We start from the raw sequence: 7148 nt of genomic DNA, 5'->3' as shown, positions 1-7148 counted from the left end.
TAAATACCTCGCTCTTTATGCTAAAGTATTTTTAGTAATTTCAACTATTTATTCTACGGCCTTTCTGATTCAGGGGTCATTCTTAAAGAATTGGGACAAAACTTACGATTTAGTGTAAAGAGCGAGGTATTAACGAGGGTACAAACCCCCTCGTATACATAATAAAAATATAAGGTTATGAAAGTTTGTTACGTAAGTTAATTCTTAAGTTACGTATATTTTTTACTAATAAAAACGTTCGTTAAAAATTAAAATTTCTAGTTGCCTTTTTAAGAAACCGAAAAATTGGAGGGCAACTAGGCCTCCTTCTCCACCCCTTATTTCTCAAAATCGTCTGATCAAAACTAAGAGAAAGCCATTTAGCCAAAAAAGAATTAATATACAAATTTCATTTTAATAATTTATGTGCGGAGAGCCAAAACCAAACATGCATTAATTCAAAAACGTTCAGAAATTAAATAAAAAAAACTAATTTTTTTATCTGAAAGTAAGGAGCGACATTAAAACTTAAAACGAACAGAAATTACTCCGTATATGAAATGGATTGTCCCCTCCGCAATCGCTCGCTCTTTACGCTAAAGTTTGACTCTTTGCCACAATTCTACTTTTTAAAACAATTAAAAGCTTTAGCGTAAAGAGCGAGGGATTGCGGAGGGTACAACCCATTTCATATACGGAGTAATTTCTGTTCGTTTTAAGTTTTAATGTCGCTCCTTACTTTCAGCTAAAAAAAATCGTTTTTTTTTATTTAATCACCAACAATAAACAAATGAAACCTAAAATGAACAGAACTTAAAATAAATAAACGAGTCCAACTCAAAACGGACACAAACTAAGACGAGTAAGGCTGATCGCCCCCATGCCTTCTGAAAACATTATTGAAAACATCTTTACTTTACTGAGAACAATCCTTATTTCGAGCTGAGTGTTTCGATTTCTCATGATATAAAAAAACAGGGTCATGTTGTAGTCTCCCATATAGACAAGCGACTGAGTTCCGACTTTTATCCAAAATACTACGACTTCAAGAACAAGAAAAATAAAGGAAAAAAACAAAAATACTGTCATAACTAAGATTACTGAAAAAAACGACTAAGTAGCAAAAAGCTTTGAATAAAACTATACTTGCTAGACTGAAAATAACAACGTGCCACTCATGAAAATGTGAATTGAAAATTACTCCGTATATGAAAGGGGCTTTTCCTCCTCAACGCCCCGCTCTTTACGCTAAAGTTTGACTCTTTCTCTTAACTCTACTTTTTAAAACAGTAAAAAAAATTAGCGTAAAGAGCGGGGCGTTGAGGAGGAAAAGCCCCTTTCATATACGGAGTAATTTCTGTTCGTTTTAAGTTTTAATGTCGCTCCTTACTTTCACTTTAAAAAACTTGTTTTTTTTGTTTAATTTCTGGACGTTTTTGAATTAATGCATGTTTTGATCTTGGCTCTCCGCACATAAATAATTAAAACTAAATTTGCATATTAATTTTTTTTTGGCTAAATGGCTTTTTCATAGTTTTAATCGGAAGATTTTGAGGAAAAAGGAGCGAGGGAGGAGGCCTAGTTGGACTCCAATTTTTTAATTACTTAAAAAGGCATTAACTTTAAATTTTTTACGAACTTTTTCATAAGTAAAAAATATACGTAACCTAGGAATTAACTTACGTAGCGAACCTCTGCATTCGTATGTTTTTATTGCGTTTATGATGGGGCTCGCCCCTCGTCGATACCTCGCTCTTTACACTAAAGCTTAAATTTTTTTCCCAATTCCGTAAGCATGACCCCTGAATCACAAAGGCCGTAGAATAAGTAGTTGTAATTGCTAAAAATACTTTAGCGGAAAGAGCGAGGTATTAGGAGGAGGTAAACCCCTCATATGCGTTATAATGTCTGTTAATTTTCAGTTTTAATGCTGCTCCTCACTTTCAGTAGAAAAAACTTTTAATATTTATTTTTTCATTGTTTTTAAATAATGCTAGAAAATCCTGCGCCCCCTCCATTGAAAGTCTCTTCCCCCATGAGAAGTTTCTCCATGGAAAGATCCTACCACGTAACGCCTCCCCTCAACTCTCCTCCCCCAACCAAAAAATCCCCCTGAAAACGTCTGTACACTTCCCAGTAACCCATTACTATATGTAAACACAGGTCAAAGTTTGTAACTTGCAGCCCCTCCCACGGGGACTGCGGAGGAGTAAGTCGTCCCTAAAGACATAGTTATTGGGTTTTTCGACTATGGTGAGTAAAATGTCTATCTCAGAATTTTGATCCGGTGACTTTGGGGAAAAATGAGCGTGGGAGGGGGCCAAGGTGCCCTCCAATTTTTTCGGTCACTTAAAAATGGCACTAGAACTTTTAATTTCCGTTAGAATGAGCCCTTTTGCGACATTCTAGGACCACTGAGTTGATAAGATCCCCCCTGGAAAAAAAATAAATAAATAAATAAAAATAAATAAACACGCATCCGTGATTTGTCTTCTGGCAAAAAATGTGAAATTCCACATTTTTGTAGATAGGGGCTTGAAACTTCTACAACCGAGTTCTCTGATACGCTGAATCTGATGGTGGGATTTTTGTTAAGAACGTATGACTCGTAGGGGTGGTTCCCTCTATTTTTTAAAATGAGGCAAATTTTTTCAGGTAACCTGTGATTGGTAAGACTAATCTTGATGAAACTTATATATTCAAAATTATATATATAAATTCTTTTGATGTAACTATTGGTATCAAAATTCCCTTTTTTAGAGTTTCGGTTTAATAGAGACCACGATCTGTTTGATATATATATATATATATATATATATATATATATATATATATATATATATATATATATATATATATATATATATATATATATATATATATATATATATATATATATATATATATATATATATATATATATATATATATATATATATATATATATATATATATATATATATATATATATATATATATATTAAAAACAAGGATGGATTAACTAAGACAAATTATCTACTCAAAGTAAACAATAAAGTTGAAACTTTAAACGACTAACAGTTTAAAGTTACATTATATTTCTTTTTTTAATTGTTGGGAGGGGGCAACTGCATCCTCTTGCCCCCTTCGTCTCGCCTAAACAGCGCCACTGATAACTGTAGGCATATATATTGCAGGCTTTTACAATTCTAAGCAAAATTAAAATATGAAATTTTGGATCTGATACCAAGGGGGGTTACAGAGTTACTCAGGGAGGAAAAGAGGCATACAATGGGGCTGCTTGCATCAAAATAGCATTTGATCTTTAAAAGAGCATTAAAACTTTCAGTTTTTAATCAAATGAGAACTGAACCCTTCCCAACGTACGAAATGGCTGGAGAAAAACACGCAGACGCGCTTCTCTCTTGGATAAGTCAGAACTAGTGCGTTAGTCTGATTTACTGGGCTATTAGTATTTTGCCTGCAAGTATTCTTACTATCTTCCAGTTTTTGGTAGTTTTAGCATTAGTACAGCAACTATTATACTAATTATTTGCGATTTTTAGATTAGTATTACCGTTAGCATTTTCTGTTTTTCGCATAAAAAAAAAAAAATTCATGCTAAGTTTACGACAGCTATGCACTATGAGATAAGACATAAATTTAATTGCGCAATAAATTTTAATTAAAACGTTTCATTCTCCTTTCTTTGTCTACTACCGGATGATGTCAATAAAAGGTTACAAATAATTCAAGTTGTGTTAAGGTAGTTATTGTAACTAACTGACATCTTGAACCCAACCCGTCCTAATTTCAAACCGTAAGAGAACAGAAAAAAGTCAAAGTCCTTTTGACAGTATTACTGGCAACGACTCACTGATTTTCCTTTGTACTTTCAAATTTTAGTAGTCACGAAGGTTTCATGTAAAAATACACAGTTTTTTTCTCGTTTTTCGTTTGAACTGTTAAGCATGACTACTACCAGAACTCCCATCTAGGGATGGGAGAGGGATAATGTTTGCTGTAAATACTTTATGGTTCTTCACTTTGACGAGACAATACAGTTTTATCATAAACCATTTTGGTGACCGTGAAACATCTAGCATTAGTATATATATATATATATATATATATATATATATATATATATATATATATATATATATATATATATATATATATATATATGTGCGATAAAACGAACTAAAAGAAAAACATATTTTCACTCTTAATGCGAAAAATACAAATAACTTTAACTTAGCCAACACGAACCAAAAGATAAAATAATTTCATTCATCAGAGACGAATCACTAGCGTGGTTCGGACGCGCTATTACTATAGCACGATGCATTAGGCCTATTTTCATTTCTTTATCAGAGACACTTCATGTGTAAGGGGTAGTCGCACATACTTCAAAGACGGCTTATTCGATAGAAAATAAAAAAATTTAGCGCCATTTCAAAAAATCAAAAGTGATCGCAGGGCACCCCATCCCCTCCCAACACCTTTTTATTCCAAATGCATCTGATGAAAATTTTGAGATAATAATTTTTTCAAAATACTTCAAAGGTCAGATAACTATACTTCCGTGGTTGAAAAACCCCCACAGCCCCCGGAGCTGCAAGTTATACAAGTTTATAAATCGTTCCGTATTTTCACATAAGGGTTTGTCGTAAAAAGTTTGGAGAGGGCACATATGACTTGAAATCAAAAGTTGTAGTGCGCTTTTCAAGAGTTAAGAATGATCGGAGGTCAACGAGCTCCCTCAACACCCTTTCTTTTTCAAATATATCTGATCAAAACTTTTAGAAAGCCATTATGTTTAAAATAGTCCAACGGTTAAATACCTGTATCCCCTGGTTGAAAGAACCACCCGCCCCCTCAACCCCAGCGGCTAGGGCTATAAGTTATGAAAGTTGAGCATTGTTAACATGTAAGGTTTTTTATTGGAAAAAATGGCATGTTTGATCCTGGCTCTGCAAAAACGTTCAAGGTATTAAGGTGAAACTTTAAGGAAGTGTTGAGAGGAATGCCGAGGTTAATCAAAGCTCACTATGTGCTTACTGTCTGTGAAAAAGGAATATCAGTAATATCTAAGAAAGACCAATATACAAAGAGAATACCAGCCATGTCCAGTAGCTCTGCTTCTAGGGATACCATGCTTCCCCCAGCCCCAGAGTAAGGATTGTAAATTATCCAATTTGCCCAATCTTTACATCCAGGATTTATCATTAGGATAAGGTGAAATATTTGATTTTGAGTGTGTCCAAAATGTCTGAGGGTATTGAAGTGAAACTTGGGAGAATGTGGAAGGGTACATTAAATTAAACGAAAAGGCACTATATGCATCAAGTTTATCAACAAGCTGGATCTGCAGGTATTAAGCCGAAACTTTCAGGACACGCTGAGAGGATGTTGAAAAGTGGCTGGATGGCTGCCTGTCCCCTCCCATGTTTTTTTTATTGCCCTCCCTTAAAAAATACAATCGACCAAAATTTTGAAAGAATCTTCTTCTTCAAAATGGTCTAACAGTCGAATAACCATACTTATGGGGATAACATAAACTCTCACAGCATTCGAGAGGGACGAGAGCAACCAGCCCCTTTACCCCTTTTAGATGCTCCCTTCCCTCATCACTGGTTATAGTTTTGAAAAAAAGGATTTTGTTCAAAATATTCAAGAGGTCTAGTAACTATGCCTCTGGAGATACAAAGGCCCTCACAACTAAGGGTATTAAGGTGAAAATGTGGGGAGTTGAGAGGCATGTCAAACTAAATGCAATATATGCTATTTAGCATATATTTATTAGAGATTTTTGGTCAAAATTTTGGAATTACCATCTTGTTGAGTACAGTCAAAAAGTCAAATAACTATGCATATGGGAATAACATAACCCCCAACAGCCTATGAGGATAGTATTGTAAGTTATTTAAACTGCCCATTGTTTGTATACTCATTAAGACAACTTTCCAAAAAAGAAGTTTTTCAAAAAAAATTAAAGGCCATATTGAACTTAAGATCAGAAGAAATAGAAACCTAAAATAATTCAAACTTAAAACGATCAGAAATTACTACTAAAGAATAAATGAAACCCAAACGGACAGATTTTTAATCAACAATCATAGCAAAAAACAAACAACAGGTTCTAATATAAATAAATAAACAAATCTTAAAACGAGTAAAGCTTAATTGAATAAGCAAATCAAGCTTAAAACGAACAAAAGTATTTTGCTATAGAAGAAACTAAAAACGAAAAGAAATTAAATAGATGATGTTAGCAAACAAACATACAATAGGTACTAATATAAAGGAATAAATGAATCTTAAAACAGAGTGAAACTTAAATTGAATAATAATTGAATTAATTGAATAATTTTAAATTTAATTGAATAATAGTAAATCAAGCTTGAAAAGAACAGAAATCACCAGAAACAAGAGTTTGGGTATTGCCTACTCTCACTGTAAAAGTCTTAAGCCTACTACGTCATTGGCACTTCACTGAAAACTATACGTGTCTTGAACAGATCAAAATCAAACTGAATATTTGATGTATAATGATATTAATTGTTGAAAGATCGTCAGTTCAAGAGTTTATTTGATTGTAATTTTTATTTTCATTTTCAGTGCCGTAATAACTGGAAAAGAAAACATTTGTAATATAATTCGTTTCAGTGAAGTACCAATGACGCAGGAGGCTTTAGACTCTTACAGTTAGGGAAGGAGGCAGCGTCCAAACTCTTGTTTGTATTGAAACTGTGTTAGTCTTGAACGGTCTTGGAAAGAACTAATAAAAATAAATGAACATTTGATATATGGTTATGTTAATTGCTGAAAGCTCATCAGTCCAAAATTTAATTTTACTGTAATTTTATGTTTATTTTCAATGTTGTAATAAGTACAAAAGAAAATATTTGTAATTTAATTTGTTTTCAGTAAAGCGCAAATGATGCAGTAGGCTTTAGACTTTTATAGTGAGAGATGGAGGCAATACCCAAACTCTTGTTTGTAGTGATTTTGTTCGTTTTCAACTTGTTTTGTATACTCAACTGAAGTTTCACTCGTTTTAAAATTCATTTATAGTATCTATTGAATGTTTGTTTACTATGATTGTTTATTTAATTTCTTTTCGTTTAGGGTTTCATTTATTCTTCAATAGCAAAATATTTGTGTTCGTTTTAAGCTTGATTTGC

The sequence above is a fragment of the Artemia franciscana genome, chromosome 7, assembly GCF_032884065.1.
Source record: "Artemia franciscana chromosome 7, ASM3288406v1, whole genome shotgun sequence".
NCBI lineage: Eukaryota > Metazoa > Arthropoda > Branchiopoda > Anostraca > Artemiidae > Artemia > Artemia franciscana.
This window is presented reverse-complemented; position numbering follows the sequence as displayed.